This window comes from Apodemus sylvaticus, chromosome 20 (genome assembly GCF_947179515.1).
Source record: "Apodemus sylvaticus chromosome 20, mApoSyl1.1, whole genome shotgun sequence".
Lineage (NCBI taxonomy): Eukaryota > Metazoa > Chordata > Mammalia > Rodentia > Muridae > Apodemus > Apodemus sylvaticus.
Window position 1 is genome coordinate 14,279,609 of NC_067491.1, and position 16,161 is coordinate 14,295,769.

General features: G+C 46.0%; 1 pseudogene; it reads left to right on the top strand.

Annotated features, from left to right (window-relative positions):
* Nucleotides 1-4,640: 4,640 nt before the first annotated feature.
* On the top strand, nt 4,641-11,546 carry LOC127671307 (60S ribosomal protein L35-like; annotated as a pseudogene).
* The last annotated feature ends 4,615 nt before the right edge of the window (nt 11,547-16,161 follow it).

A 16,161-nucleotide genomic window follows, 5' to 3' on the forward strand; every position in this document is an offset into this window, starting at 1 on the left:
ATTTTGAAGACGATGTTAGCAAAATGACAGAACGGACACAGTGTAGTGACAGAACGGACACAGTGTCTTTGAAACAAGACCATTGAGTGAGAGATTTTGAAACTCAGTATGCTCAGAAGAAATAATATAAGCAGCTGTAATCATTCAGTTGCCTTTTGCACATTAATGAGATTGATGAGGTTAATTTGTCAGGATTTTGGCGATAGCACGGTGGCTGGCCTTGGTAACTTTGAATACTTTCTTGCGTAGTGGTTTTCTGCCTTTAAAATGTACATTTAGCCCTCTTTTCTCTTACTCTCTTGCCTCTTGCTCCCCCTGTCTCTCCATTCCCTTCTCACACACACACACACACACACACACACACACACACACACGCTCGTGGCTGGCCTCTGCTTCTCTACTCTCTCCTCTCTGCCTCCACTACCCTCCCCATGCCCTAAATAAACTCTATTCTATGCTAAAAAAAACAAGACAACAACAAAAAACCCTGTACATTTGAAGCTTCCAGATAGCTCATGAGATAAAGGCACTTGCTCCTCCCTGGACCACTTGAACCTGAGTTTGGTCTTGAGATCCACTTGGTGGAAAGAGAAAACAATTCCAGCAAGCTGTCTTCTGATCTCCACATGAATACCATCATGGCTTGTGTGCTAATATAAATATAAACACATTTTAAAAATAAAATCTACACTTAAACCATGTTTACCATTTCCATCATCAGATCTCTACAAAATAATAACCCAGACGCTCAGATGAGCACCAACCACTCTTTAAAGTGTGTGCTGCCATGGGCCTCACACAGTTTACATGTACACACGGGGAGTCTAAAGGGAGCTGGAGAGAGCTCCGGCATGTGGTGCACGTCTGTGCACACATAGATACATACAGTCACAAAATGACTTACGCATTAAAGAAAAAGCGGCTCTGAGAAAATCCCACTACTGTTGCTCTTGGGGACCATTAGGTGAAGGGCTCAGCCACGTGCAGGTACTAGTTAAAGCCAGGTAGTGAGGAAAGAAAAGTGTGGGTTTAGGGCATAAAGGCACGTTTGCACGTCTAGCTCTGGAGCCCAGTGTAGCCAAACGGAATAGTGAGGCTGGAGCGGGCAGATGATGGGGGCCTTGAGTTTGACTGCAGGGCCACTAGCAAACTAGAAAAGGGCTGCAACCAGAGTGGGTGGGCAGGGCGTTTGCATTTAAAGAGCCAGGACCTGCCTTTGTTGGAGTACTGCAGGGAGCAGTGAACTAAACCCAGACAGTTTGGGGTTGGGGAGATCTGTTCCCATCCCACTTGGGACCCAGGATAGCCAACCAAAATACACCATTTTGAGACAACGCTGGGTACTGCGGCAGAGGCCAGTGGGAAGTGAATCCCATCCGATCCTATACTTAAAATCACACCACATCTGACCACGTTTCTGGTAGGTGAGCAAATCGTGCTGACATCCAATAGGAAATTCAGAAGGTTGTTGAGACCAGCTGGCAGTTGAGCTGGGAGAAGGGTTAGACGTGTAGGCTTCACTACAGAGTGCCAGGTGTCTATTACAAATCCCTCCATCACCCTGCTGCTAATCGGCCCCTATCTGGCCATATCTCCCACCTCCCTTTACCGGCACCGTAGCCTAAACCACCTCGCCTTCCAAGGTACCCTTACCAGTTTCACTCTTTTAAACCAGTAGTGCCAAGAAGTGTGAAAATGATTGTCTACATCAAATACTTTTTTGCCAGTGTGTTTCAAGTGTACTTTTTTTTTTAAGTAAACAAAACAATGGTCGCCCTGAGAGGACCAGCGCTTTAGAAGTTTTCTAACATGCCGAGATACCTTCATTTTACAACCCATCCCCATGAGTCTGGTTTAAGTCTTTACCTTCTTTATTTTGTCCTGACTTTGTAAATATCATAAGTTGACAAGTTAGATCGACCTATGTATGGTCACAGTGTATATACACGTCATGCACATTTATACACATATGTATACTATAGCGATGGAGAGACAAAGGGAGGGGCTGAAGCAAAGTACAGTATGTGCGATTAGGAGGGAGACCGAAGGATTAATAGGCACCTGGCACTCTGTAGTATATACATTATACCAAGTGATTAAAGCTAGCACGTCATTACCTCCAACACTGTTTTGTGGAAATTCGGTCTTAGCAATTTTGAAACTTAACAATTATTAACTACAGCCATGTTGTACACAGTAGGTCTCAAATATGTCTAACCGAAACTACTTCAAGCCAACCTCTGCAAGCTATACTGGACGTTTTCCATCCAGTTATTTGAACTTCATCACCAAGACCTTCCTTGTGGTAATCTGAGTGAGAAATGTCCCCAAGAGGCTTAGTCAGTTGAAGACTTGGTCCCCAGTTGGTGCTGTTTGGGGAAGTTTAGAAGATTTGGCCTCCCAGGAGAAATCTCACGGCCAGTTGGGTAAGGCTTTGAAAAGTAAAAACCTGCCGCTTCCGGTTTGTCCTCTGCTTCCGGTTTGCTCTCTGCTTCCGGTTTGCTCTCTGCTTCCGCTGTGGGTGGGGATGCGAGCTTTCAAGTTCCTGCTCATCATCATACCTACATCCATACCGCCATGCTCCCCCTCTCAAGACGCTCGCCCTCTGAACGTTTGCCGCGGTGTTTTATATCGACAGAGAAGTAACTAATGCACTGTTCAGTCCATCAGGTTCTGCCTCTGCCTCAGCTCCTCAGCATCTCAGAGGCCTGCGGTCCATTTCCTCTTGGTCCTGCGTGGCTTCTTCCTGGTGTTGTAAACCAGTTTTTTGTTCTGTCACTGAGTTACACACGCTTCCTTTAAGTGTTACCACTTAACCCTTCCCCTCCATACGCAGCTGAAACCAGTAGCCTATAATAAATTTGTTCATGTAATGACAATGTCAGTGACTTGCTGCTGCTGCTGCTGCTGCTGCTGCTATGTGGTATCTATACTTGTTCTTTGGTCAAATTTTTGTGCTGTTTTTAAACTCATTACTAATGCTGTTGAATACCACCTACTTTGATTTTCATTGATTACCTTGATTACCTACTTTGGGGTTTCTCAGTCGTCTGATTTATGTGTTAATTTTTAAAAATAATTTAGGTTTTTTGTTTGTTTTTTTGGATTTTGGTTTTTTCGAGATAGGGTTTCTCTGGGTTTTTGGGGGGCGGGTTGGTGGTTTGGTTTTATTTTGTTTGTTTGTTTGTTTGGGTTTTTTGGTTTTGTTTTTTTGGTTTTTTTCAGATTTGGTTTTTTTGAGACAGGGTTTCTCTGTATAGCCTTGGCTGTCCTGGAACTCACTCTGTAGACCAGGCTGGCATCGAACTCAGAATCCACCTGCCTCTGCCTCCTGAGTGCTGAGATTACAGGCATGTGCCACCACCACCCGGGTAATAATTTAGTTTTATTTGTCTTTTTATTTTATCAGCATATACGTGTAACATGTGTCTGGTGCCCGCAGAGCCAGAAGAGTGTATTAGAATTTCCTTGAAACTGGAGTTAAGGATGGTTGTCATGAGGCAGCGGGCTGTGATAGGCAGCCTGGTTTCTGGATGAGCTGTGTTGGAAAACCCGGTGACCCAGTAGGGGATAACCCTGCAAGGAATGGTAGGAATTTTGCCACTCCTGGACACCAGGCTCCTGACACTAGACTGCAGCTCTGATGGTCTGTGGCCATCAGTCACATAAGGGCAACGCCCCAAGCCCCTCCATGGGTAGAAGACATGACTACAGGTTATGTAGCCTCAAGACAGATCCTCATTTTAATGAAGTACCTAAAGGTCTGAAGGGCTTAACCTATAAACTCTCCTTCCCAGACAGACACTCCTCCACGCGGGGTGCAATGGAACAGGCCTCTACAGAGCTGCGCCTAATCTCCCACAGGAGGCCTCTCAGTGTTTCCAGCCATGGCCTCCACCAAGCCAAGCCACCCTCCAGACCAAGGACCAAACCAAGGACTCTCCTCTCTGAGGGACCTAGCTGGAGCTTCCCTCTTTGCCCCTTCTGGCCCAGGCTAGATCCAACCCCACTCCATTTTCAGCTCTTCATCAGCTCCCAGTGGCATCTGGGTGCCTGACAGTCTGAGAAGCAGATGGTCCTGGCCTCTCTGGAGGCCCTGGGATGCCCAAACCAGCTTCAGCGGTCCCCAGGACCTGTGGCTTTGAGAGACCCCCAACTCAATGGTTTTAGACCCCTAAACAACTAGCCCAGTACAGAGTAACTTGTTTTTCTGCTTTCAGCTTGAGAAAGATAGCCCACCCTGTTCTAGTTCCAATGTTAAACTATAAAATGCCCCAAGAACATTTGCTCCAGATAATCTCTAACCTTCCTTAAGACATAAACTACTGCTTGACTTCCTCATTCTATACCTCCCCCATTCCTTGCATGATTTGTCCTCTACCCCTTGGCTTGTTTGTGATTTTTGTCCTCCACTCCTTGCCTTGTGATTTTTCCCCTTTAAATACCCCTGACTTCAGTTGTGCGGGTCCCACAGTCCTCTACCCCTGCGCCGTGTATGACTGTGGACCCCAGAGCTCTGGAATAAAAATCCTCTTGCTTATTGCATTGAGACCATTTCTCACGAGTGATATGGGTGTTGCCTTCCGAAGCATGGGGCACTGGGGTGCCCCCGTTTTTCGGGTCACTTCTCAAAGCCCAACATGGGGAAAGCGCAGTCAAAACTCCCCAGCAGCCTGAGCCCTGTGGCAGACACAGGCCACACCATAACCCCGCAGGTGGTGAGCCTTCGCGTGGGTGCTAGGGTCTGAAGCTAGGTCCTTAAGTTCTGAGCCTTCTTTCCAGTCCAGGTGTTGACGTCTCTCTTCTAGAGGAACAGAGCCAGTGGCATAAATATACGTGGAAAATATTTTAAGTCAGCTTACATGCTGTAATCTGGGTAGTCTAAACACGGTTTTTCTTTACACTGGAGAAGAGGCTGAGAACCCAGGAGCTGCTCAGACCTCGAGGCTGGACTCCTCAACATTCCCGATGTGGTGCTGAGGGCCCAGAGGAGTCCTGAAGAGCCACTAGTCTTCGGTCTATGTTGGAAAGCCAAAGAAGCTCATTTCCAACGTCAGCAAAGGAGTGTGGTGGTGGCAGAAACAGATGAACTTTCCAACAAGATGGGAAGTAGAACAGGCAAAAAGCAAAAGCTTTTTCCTTGGACCTCCTTATGTCTAGGCTGTGGGAAGCCACATTTTCTCAGACGCCCTGATAAAATCACACTGGGCCAGTGGGAAATCCCGAATGAGTGTGTATTAATCACGCAAGGACTCCCTTACATCACAACCATGGGAACTGGCAAACCCTCCCCAGGTCAAGGTATTGGCAAGGCACTTCTGACACTTATGATAGGGCCTCCTATTTCAGTTAACCTAATTAAGAAAATCCAGGGCTGGAGAGATGGTTCAGTGGTTAAGAGTACTGACTGTTCTTCCAGAGGTCCTGAGTTCAAAGCCCAGCAACCACATGGTGGCTCACAACCATCCGCAATGAGATCTGACGCCCCCTTCTGGTGTGTCTGAAGACAGCTGCAGTGTACTTACATATAATAAATAAATAAACCTTTAAAAAGAGAGAGAGAATAATATACGTATGGCTAAGTATGTGTTATGGCTCAGTGAATTATCAAAAAGAGAATACCTTCATGGGACTCTCTGGTCAGAAAAGATCACTAGTCAGCCCTCAGCCCTTGCTGCTCGCCGTTGTGTCCTGTTGGTGAATGCGTACCAGAACTAAGACTTTGGGACTCATACTCACATTGTGGGCCAGACAAGTCCTAATAATTTACATATTGCCTGTATTATACCTATAACCCTGAAATTAATGTCTCCACCATTAATTCCTCCATTCATTTCTTTTCCCCCACCCCCAGATCTGAGCCCTCACGTCCAGCCTCAGCAGAAGAATTAGAGTGAACTTTTTGTTGGGGTTTTTTTTAGGGGGGGGGGAGGGTTGGATTTGTTTTTTTCGAGACAGGGTTTCTCTGTATAGCCCTGACTGTCCTAGAATTCACTCTGTAGACCAGGCTGGCCTCGAACTCAGAAATCTGCCTGCCTCTGCCTCCCAGAGTGCTGGGATTACAGGTGTGTGCCACCACCGCCCGGCTAGAGTGGACTTTTACCATGTGAATCTGGTTATACCACTCTACAACCTAGAGCCCTCAATTTTACTAAGAAAAGCAGACTCTTTCCTATAGCTTACAAGTCTCACCAGGATCTAGCTGTCCATTACCTTTCTGACTTGAGCTACCCCAGCCACTTTTCACCTGCCTGCATCTCTCTTAGCCTCCTGGTTGTCACCCATGGTGTCAGGTACATTCCCACCTCAAGAGCTTTGCACTGGCCCTTCTGTGGCCTGGAACACTGTTCTCTGTAAGAGCTCTGTCTCAGCCAGACAGCCACCTCCATCCAATTTAGATGTCTTTCCTCAAGCTAATCCTTTCATTTTTGGCTCTTATTACTGCCCTACTTATTACATAACAATTCTAACCACCTTAGAAATGCACAATTATCAGCTCTGATTGCAAGTTCCTTATCTGTGTCTTCCCTATGTTCAGGAAAGCAAAAGGTAGAGAAGAAGAAACACTGGAGAGACTCGCAGACTCCCCACGTTCCTTTATCTGAGAGGGAAGATCAACTCTGTTTTACACAAGCGAGGTGTACTTCCAGCGCAGAGCAGGTGGGGAGGGGAGTTACTAGAAGAGTCCAGTCTTATCTAGAGCTTTAGTGGTGATAAAGGCTCAGAACTTCCTTGTGGCCATACTTCCCCCAAAATAGCACAGAAAGGCCCTTTCCTCAGGCTTTCAGATTGCCTGGTCAGTTTCTTACAAGATGTTTGACCTCCAAGAGGAGGATTAACTGAGTCACAGGTTGACCTTGAATTTATGTTTGTCCTTGAAAGATTTACAGACACAAAAGATTTGGGACACAAAACCTCCAGGTGGATGAGAGTTTATGTACTGACTTTGTTGTAGCATTGATGTATAAGACATACATGACAATATACTCCATAAATATTGAGTGAGTGGATGGGCAAAAAAAAAAAAATGAACAAATAACTTCCGTGTCTCTAGATTATTACAGATGGCAGTGTCGTGTGCGAGATTCTTAGACATAGACATGTCCGTTGTGGAAGCTCCACTTCGGGCTACTGCTTTCACATGGGAAACTTTTTGAGAACTCACTGTTCTTTTGAATCTGTAATCGCTTCGTAGGAGAAGGTTCAAAAAATGGATTTTTAGAAAGGATATCTAAGGGGCTGGTGAGATGGCTCAGAGGTTAAGAGCACTGACTGCTCTTCCCAAGGTCCTGAGTTCAAATCCCAGCAACCACAAGGTGGCTCACAATCATCTGTAATGGAGATCTGACTCCCTCTTCTGGAGTGTCCGAAGACAGCTACAGTGTACTTACATATAATAAATAAATCTTTTTTTTTTTTTAAGGATATCGGAGAAAAAGCAAGTCTCTCTTCTGGTCTTGTCTCCAATGTTCTCTCTGGTTCTCAGACCTCGCTCCTGACTCTCCAGTGTATCTGAAGGGAGTTGGGACTTTTCAGAATTCATAGTTGAGGCAGCAAGCAGACTTAGAGCCCAGACACGCCGGACAAGCTTGAAGCAAGGTTGTGGTTGTGTCATTCCACAAACAGATCGGCCATAAAAGATAAGGGGCATGCCTGGGAAAACTCCTATGGATCATACACCATCTGGACTGGAGTCTCCTGTCTCCTGTCCCTTGGATGCAGTTTACTAATGTCAAAGTGACCTTCCTGCTAACAAAAATAAACCGCCTTCCTACATTGCTGACGGCCTGATCTGCACATATGCCAAAAAGCCCACCCTGCGTGCCAGAATCCCCCGCCAATGTTTGAATCAGCAAATCATGTGTAACCGCATCAAAACCCCCTGACAACTCCCCTGACTTTTTCTATATAAACCCCTGACTTTTGAGCCTCAGGGTCGACTCCTCTGTCTCCTGTGTGAGATACGTGTCGGCCCAGAGCTCTGATAATAAACTGCCTCATGCGTTTGCATCAAGTTGGTCTCTCGAGTTTCCTTGGGTGTACGCTATCCCGAGAATGGAGTGGGGGTCTCCCCAAAAGGAGGTCCTGAATATCATACCAAAAATAGTTTGAACATATATACACTTACCTGCAGATACCTTTTCTTACCGGCTTGGTCATGTAGTCCCTCTTGCTTAAAATGTATCAATGTAGCTTAAAGAACCTCACGTTAGTAGTAATACACGTGCTTCGTTCTCCAAAAGTACTCTGATAATACACAGTAGATGACCATGATGTAGATTTGTGTGGTGTAAACATCTCCTGACCCCCAAAAGATCTCATAGGCAAGATTGCAATGCGCCTTGAGATTACTGAGACGAAACCCACTATCGTCCTGTGTATTCAGCCTAAGTTTAAGCAGCCTTTCGGGAAAACATAGTTAAGAACCAATCAGTCTTACTGTGCTTTGGATTTCCTATGCTATCAGTCTTTAAAACCTAAGTCACTACAAAAGCTCTACTCTTCCATGTCCTTGATCCAAAAGAATGTGTGTGTACTGTGTGTGCATGTGTGTGCGTATGTGTGTGTGTGTGTGTGTGTGTCTGTGTGTGTGTATTTAAGGTTTCTATTGCTCTGGTGTAAACACCGTGACCAAAGCAAGTTGGGGAAGAAAGGGTTTACTCTTAAACTTCCAAATTACAGTCCAACATGGAGGAAGTCAGAAGAGGAACTCAGACAGGCCAGAATCCTGAAGCTAGGAGCTGATGAAGAGGCCATGGAGGGGTGCTGCTGACTGGCTTGCTCATCATGGCTTGCTCAGCCTGCTTTCTTATAAATCCCAGAATCACTAGCTTAGGGGTAGGTAGCACCACTCGCAACAGGCTGGGCCCTCTCCCATCCATCACTAATTTTAAAAATGTCCTACATCTGGATCTTTCTTTTTAAAGATTTATTTCTTCATTTATTTATTTATTCATTCATTCATTCATTCATTTATTTATTTATTTATTATGTATATGAGTACACTGTAGCTGTGCTGATGGTTGTGAGCCATCATGAATTGAATTCAGGACCTCTGCTCACTCCAGTCAGCCCTCTTGCTCCGGCTTCAAGATTTTATTTATTATTATATGTAAGTACACTGTAGCTTGACCCGTCCAGCAGGTCCAGTTATTCCAGGGTCCCGAAGAGGCCCTACCTGAGGGTCAAAGATGGGGGGAAGAGAGAATGGGGGCCAAGCACGCTAACAAAGTCAGAGTCAATCTGGGTTGTGTCAAGGCCTCATTTAATGTCGGGGAGGTAAGTGGGTTTTAAGGCTTACAGAGAAGGAATTGACCTTCACACAAGAACAAAGGAGGAAAGGGCAGAGACACCCCTAGCGATGGAAGCAGGAAGCGAGGAGGTCATCCAAGTGGGGACACCCAGAGTTAGAAACATTCCGCGGTTAGGGCAGGAACGTCTTGTGGTATTCTCGGGAATCTTCTCGCACCGATAGCTCAAGGGGAAGGCTCTAGTTAATTGTTCTTCCTTCTCGGCAGCCGCCACCTTAGGGCTGTGAGTAAGCATAAGTCCGAATAGCTCGGGACGGTTCCCCACAGTAGCTGTCTTCAGACACACCAGAAGAGGGCGTCAGATCTCATTATAGATGGTTGTGAGCCACCATGTGATTGCTGGGATTTGAGCTCAGGACCTTCAGAAGAGCAGTCAGTGCTCTTAACCGCTGAACCATCTCTCCAGCACTGCCCCCCCCCCTCCCCAACACACACACATGTGGATCTTATGCAGGCACTTTCTCAAAGGTTCCCTCCTTCCAGATAACTCTAGCTTGTGTCAGGTTGACATAAATCTACCCAGCACTTATACGGTGGCAACAATTTGCTAAAAGCAGCCAATAGGTTAGAAAACAGCCTTATACAACAGCTGTCTGCCATAAACGTTGGCAATAATTTGAAGATATAGCTTGATGGTTTCTGTTTGCAAGACGGTTTGCTTTTATGAGTGCTTCGGGGTCACTTAAGGTCATTAAAATGACTTCTTGCCCTGTAAGGCTCTGTTAAAGATTTCTGTAAAGTATCTCTCATTCCATTCCCATGTCTTATTTTCTATGCCGCTCGATAAATACAGAGCAAAGCCCTCTGTTGGAGGCAGGCAGACACTGGGACAGTGAGGCATCTGACAACATTCGGAAAGGCAGACATAACAGACCAAAGATAGGCCAACAATTGCAATAGAGGGGAGGTGTGGGGAGAGGAGTGAAAGGCTGACAGTTGAGCTCTTTCTCTCTGAAGAAAGAAGTCTGTGTTTTGATGAATCTGAGGTTGTCTTTGATGTGTTATTCAATGCAAAATTGGTTCCGACATATTATTTCAAGAAGCATTGCAATGAATATTTTTTTGGGGGGGGGTTTGTTTTTTTCGAGACAGGGTTTCTCTGTATAGCCCTGGCTATCCTGGAACTCACTCTGTAGACCAGGCTGGCCTTGAACTCAGAAATCCGCCTGCCTCTGCTTCCCAGAGTGCTGGAATTACAGGCGTGCGCCACCACCTCCCAGCTTTTATTTTTTTATTACTAAATAACATGCAAAAGAAGACTTGTCCTTTGCTACATTGGTGAGTTGAAGCTGAACTATAGGAGCCCTACGTATCCTTTGAGCTGTTTTGCTTCAACTTTCTTGCAGTACACTATTATTAATGTATTGGTTATTAACATTAATACGTTAATGTATTGGTTAGTGTGTTCAAATGCTATAAGCTTATAAAGACACCCTAATTCTGTCTCTCCAAACATTTTAAGGGAGTTTGGAAACTTGGTTATAGAATGCATTCAGAACCTTGAGAAATGAGGTATCTATCCAGATGTGAACCAGGGATTCCCCATGCCATGCAGATGTGAGAATAAGGGGCCATCTTGCAACCCAGATATCCTCAACTGATGGTGTTCCTTCCGGTGGTCCTTGCCCACATCTCAGATGAGATGAATGCTCTCATCTGCAGGGTAGAGGAAGGTCCACCACAGTGTAGCCTCGATTCCATTCTCATGGTCGTCACACTGAAAACAGAATATTTCCGTATTGCTCTTTCTCTCGAACCAGTCGGCCTCAACCGTGAAGAATGTAAAGAACGCAGCAACGGCCAAGATTAAGGCTCGGGACCTTCGCGGCAAGAAGAAGGAGGAGCTGTTGAAACAAGTGAATGATCTGAAGGTGGAACTGTCCCAGCTTCGTGTCGCCAAAGTGACAGGCAGCACAGCGTCCAAGCTCCCTAATAATCGTGTCATATGCAACCCCGTATGCAAATCCGTCGCCGGAGTCCTCGCTGCATTAACGGAACTCAAAAAGAAAACCTCAGGAAATTCTATAAGGGCGAGAAGTGCAAGGCCCTGGACCTGCGACCCAAGAAGACTAGAGCCGGTTCTCCAAGCAGGAAGGGAAACTGAAGACCATGCAGCAGCAGCAGCAGCAGCAGCAGCAGCAGCAGCAGCAGCAGCAGCGGAAGGAGCGGCTGTACCCACTGCACAAGGATGCAGTCAAGGCCGGAGACAACAGCGACAGTAAAGTGCAAGACTGACTGGGGAAAAAAAGAAGAATATTTTACAATTAAAGAACATTTACTGACAAATTTCCAATATCACTATAACAGCAAAGGCAAAAAAAAAAAAAAGCATAATAGAATATGCATCCCCAGTCTGCTCATCATAAAGAAATGTATTGAGAACGGTGCAGGTCAGAGCACAAACTACAAAAGATGTCGCTCGCCTACGGAGTGGCTCTTTTCCTCCGGCTCACCTCTGGTGAGGCAGTCGGGACAGGCTAAGGGGCTGGTGTCTTAGTCACTGTCCTATGGCTGTGAAGAAACACCATGACCAAAGCAACTCTTACAAAGAAGCACACTTAATCTGGAGATTGCTCATCATCGTTTCAGAGATTTAATCCATTATTCTCGTGGCGGAGAGCATGGCGGCCTGCGGGGCGCTAAGCAGTATCTCAGAGTTTTATATTCTGGCCCACAGGCAGAGAGGCAAAGAAACAGACCTCAAAGCCAAATCTTCTCCAACTTGGACAAACCTCCCCGACCACACCAACCTCCTGATCCTTGAAAGAAATTCAACTGCTATGGACCAAGCATACAAATCCATGAACCTATGGGGGGGGGGGGAATTCTCGTTCAAAACACTGCAGCTGGCAGGCACAGAAACCATGGTAACAAGAAGTGACAGGGAGACAGAGGTTATGTAACCCGCACTCATGAGTCTTACACCCCAGGGGTAGCAGTGGTGCGGAAGCTTAATGGTTCATATTTCTAGTGAGGACGTTTCAACATGGTCAAAAATTCCAAAAAAAATATAGAAAAGAGCAAGCCAGGCAGTGGTGGTGCACGCCTGTAATCCCAGCACTTGGGAGGCAGAGGCAGGCAGATTTCTGAGTTCGAGGCCAGCCTGGTCTACAGAGTGAATTCCAGGTCAGCCAGGGCTACACAGAGAAACCTTGTCTCAAAGAAAAAAACAAAACCAAAACCAAACCAAAATAACAACAACAACAAAGATAGAAAAGAACATAAGATTCACAAATAACTCACTAAAAAGAACTCTTTTAAATGTAAAAGCTAAATGTTTTCTTTGGGGTGGGGGCGTTTTGTCTGGATCAAGATGCCTTCTTATCAGTTAGTACCAGAATATTCAGCGGTGGTGGCGCACGCCTGTAATCCCAGCACTTGGGAGGCAGAGGCAGGTGGATTTCTGAGTTCGAGGCCAGCCTGGTCTACAGAGTGAGTTCCAGGACAGCCGGGGCTACACAGAGAAACACTGTCTAGAAAAAACCAAATCCAAAAACAAAAACAAAAACAAAACCCAATAATAAATAAACAAACAAACAAATAAATAAATAAACCTAAATATATTTCCACAACTTGATACAGCCATGCTGATGCAGATTTGTCAAAACGCCCGGTTGTTGGAGTCCCTTTTGATATCGTTTGTTCTGAGACTGCTTGTGTCGGTGTCTTGCCTGCACTTTATTTTTCTCTCCCCTCCCTGACCGGATGGTTCCTAACGGTGCCCTCCATCACAACCCTTTTTGTTTGTTTCCTTTAATATGCAAAGGACAGCGTCTCATGGTTAGAACAGAACAGAACCCTGAGCTCCAATCCTTATTTATCTTCAGTCGTAGAAAGTAATCAGATTCCAGGGCTGGAGAGACGGCTCAGCGGTTAAGATCACTGACTGCTCTTCCAAGGTCCTGAGTTCAAATCCCAGCAACCAACCACATGGTAGCTCAAACCATCTCTAATGGAATCTGATGCCCTCTTCTGGAGCGTCGGAAGACAGCTACAGTGTACTTACATATAACAACAAATAAATCTTTAAAAAAAGAAAAACTGGAAAGAAAGAGAGAGAGAGAGAGAGAGAGAGAGAGAGAGAGAGCCTGGTACCGAGGAAGCCTGTCCTTCCTGGCTGCGCCCCTGAGCCCCTCAGTTCTACTGAGGGACTATTCCCCGGTCACATCTCCTGATAATGTTTGGGACACTGAAGGCCAGCTTTGAAAACTAGTTAATTTTGAATTCCTTAGAAACAGTCAAAACCCATTTCATTTCATTACTTCTGAATGAGAGTGAATTAAAATACATTAATAGCTGGTAGCAGACCTAGGACTAATTGCCCTACTGGCCTTATGAGATTAATTACAAGCTCAGAGCTGTCGTGACATTCACTGGTCAGGAGGCTCTGAACTGGTGCTGCCTGGGATTTTGACCCCTGCTGGAAAGGTTTTGAAGTTGTAGGGAAAATAGAAATCTGTCTACCACTACCTCCTTGGGGAGTTTCTCTCCTTCCAATTTGTTTTGATGGGGGTTCATGTGGGTGGGTCTCTTAGATTTATGAGAGCAGAGAGCATTGGTTTCATAGTTTCTACGCACAAGGACAGATATACTGAAAAATAATTAAGATGAAAAAAAACTTTAGATAGATATATTACAAACAATTTAAAATAATGTGTTCGATTCAAGAAATACGAAATACCTCGAGTCCTTCCTCTGAGCCTGGTACTTTTACGGAATGGGGACCCGACTTAACAGTGTTTACACGAGGAATTTATATTCTCATCTGGGAAAGGGAGTAATGATGAATTGACACTTGCATCGTTGGAAATAAGTGCTCAGTAAACTAAAGCAGAGAGAGAATCAGATACTGGTTTATTTTTTTGTTTCATATGTGCCTGGGAAGTAACACTGGTGTATCCACACATATAAGCGTGCACAGAAGTGTTTGGAGGCCAGAGGTTCACATTGGGTGTTTTTTTCCTCCCACACTTCAATTTCTTTTGAGACAGGGTCTCTTACTGAACCTAGAGCTTCTCAATTTGGCTAGACTGGCTGGCAATGAGCTCTGAATATCCACTCCTTTCTACCTCCCCACAGCAGTGGAGTTATAGATTCCATGTGGCTATGCCCAGGTTTTTTTTGTTTGTTTTGAGACAGTGTTTCTCTATGTAACAGCTCCTGCTGTCCTGTAACTCACTCTGTAGACCAGCCTAGCCTGGAACTTACAGAGATCAGCCTGCCTCCTCCTCTTCCTCTTCCTCCTCTTCCTCCTCCTCCTCCATCTCCTCCTCCTCCTCCTTCTCCTCCTTCGCCTCTGCCTCCCAAGTGCTGGGATTAAAGGTAAGTGCCACCCTGGTCGGTTTTATGTGCAGATTTTTACATGAGTGTTCAGAATCCCAGTAAGGGTCCTCATGCTTTTGAGGCAAGTACTTAGACTTGGAGCCGTCTTCCCAGAGCAGACCCTTTAATGTGGCCCCTCATGTTGTGGTGACCCCCAACCATAAAGTCATTTTGTTGTTACTTCATAACCATAATTTTGTTACTGTCATGAATTATATGTAAATTATATGTAAATATCTCATGTGCAGGATATCAGATATGTGACCCCTGTGAAACTGTTGTTTGAATCCAAAGGGTCACACCCAAAGGGTCACACCCAAAAGGTCACACCCCACAGGTTGAGAACCACTGTCTCGAGGCTCTACAGTGCTCTTAAAAGAACAAGGGCCTAAGTGATGAGGCGACAAATGGTCAAGGAATTGAGAGAAGGTGCGTCTTTGAGGATCAAGAAAATTTTAATCAGAGGATGGAGAAATAGTAAGAACAAAGGTTCTGGTGACAACCAGCAAGTGCATTCAGAAAGCAGCAGGGAAGCCAATGGAGAAAATGGAGGAAGTGGGGGGAGATGGAGAAAGTGGGGGGAGATAGAGGAAATAGGGGGATATGGAGGAAATGAGAGGAGATGGAGGAAATGAGAAGAGATGGAGGAAGTGAGGAGAGATGGAGAAAGTGAGGGGAGATGGAGGAAGTGATGGGAGGTGAAGGAAATGGGGGAGATAGAGGAAGTGAGGGGAGATGGAGGAAGTGAAGAGAGATGGAGGAAGTGGGGGGAGATGGAGGAAGTGAGGGGAGATGGAGGAAGTGGGGGGAGATGGAGGAAGAAGGAGATGGAGGAAGCGGGGGGAGATGAAGGAAGTGGGGGGAGATGGAGGAAGTGAGGGGAGATAGAGAAAGTGATGGGAGATAGGGGAAATGGGGGGAGATGGAGGAAATGAGAGGAGATGGAGGAAGTGAGGAGAGACGGAGGAAGTGAGGGGAGATGGAGGAAGTGAGGGGAGATGGAGGAAGTGAGGGGAGATGGAGGAAGTGAAGGGAGATGGAGGAAGTGGGGGGAGATGGAGGAAGAAGGAGATGGAGGAAGTGGGGGGAGATAGAGGAAGTGATGGGAGATGGAGGAAGTGGGGGAGATGGAGGAAGTAAAGGGAGATGGAGGAAGTGGGGGGAGATGGAGGAAGTGAGGTGAGATGGAGGAAGTGGGGGGAGATGGAGGAAGTGGGGGGAGATAGAGGAAGAAGGAGATGGAGGAAGTGGGGGGAGATAGAGGAAGTGGGGGGAGATGGAGGAAGTGAGGGGAAATAGAGAAAGTGATGGGAGATAGGGGAAATGGGGGGAGATGTAGAAAATGAGAGGAGATGGAGGAAGTGAGGGGAGATGGAGGAAGTGAGGGGAGATGGAGGAAGTGAGGGGAGATGGAGGAAGTGAGGGGAGATGGAGGAAGTGGGGGGAGATGGAGGAAGTGGGGGGAGATGGAGGAAGTGAGGGGAGATAGAGGAAGTGATGGGAGATAGGGGAAATGGGGGGGAGATGG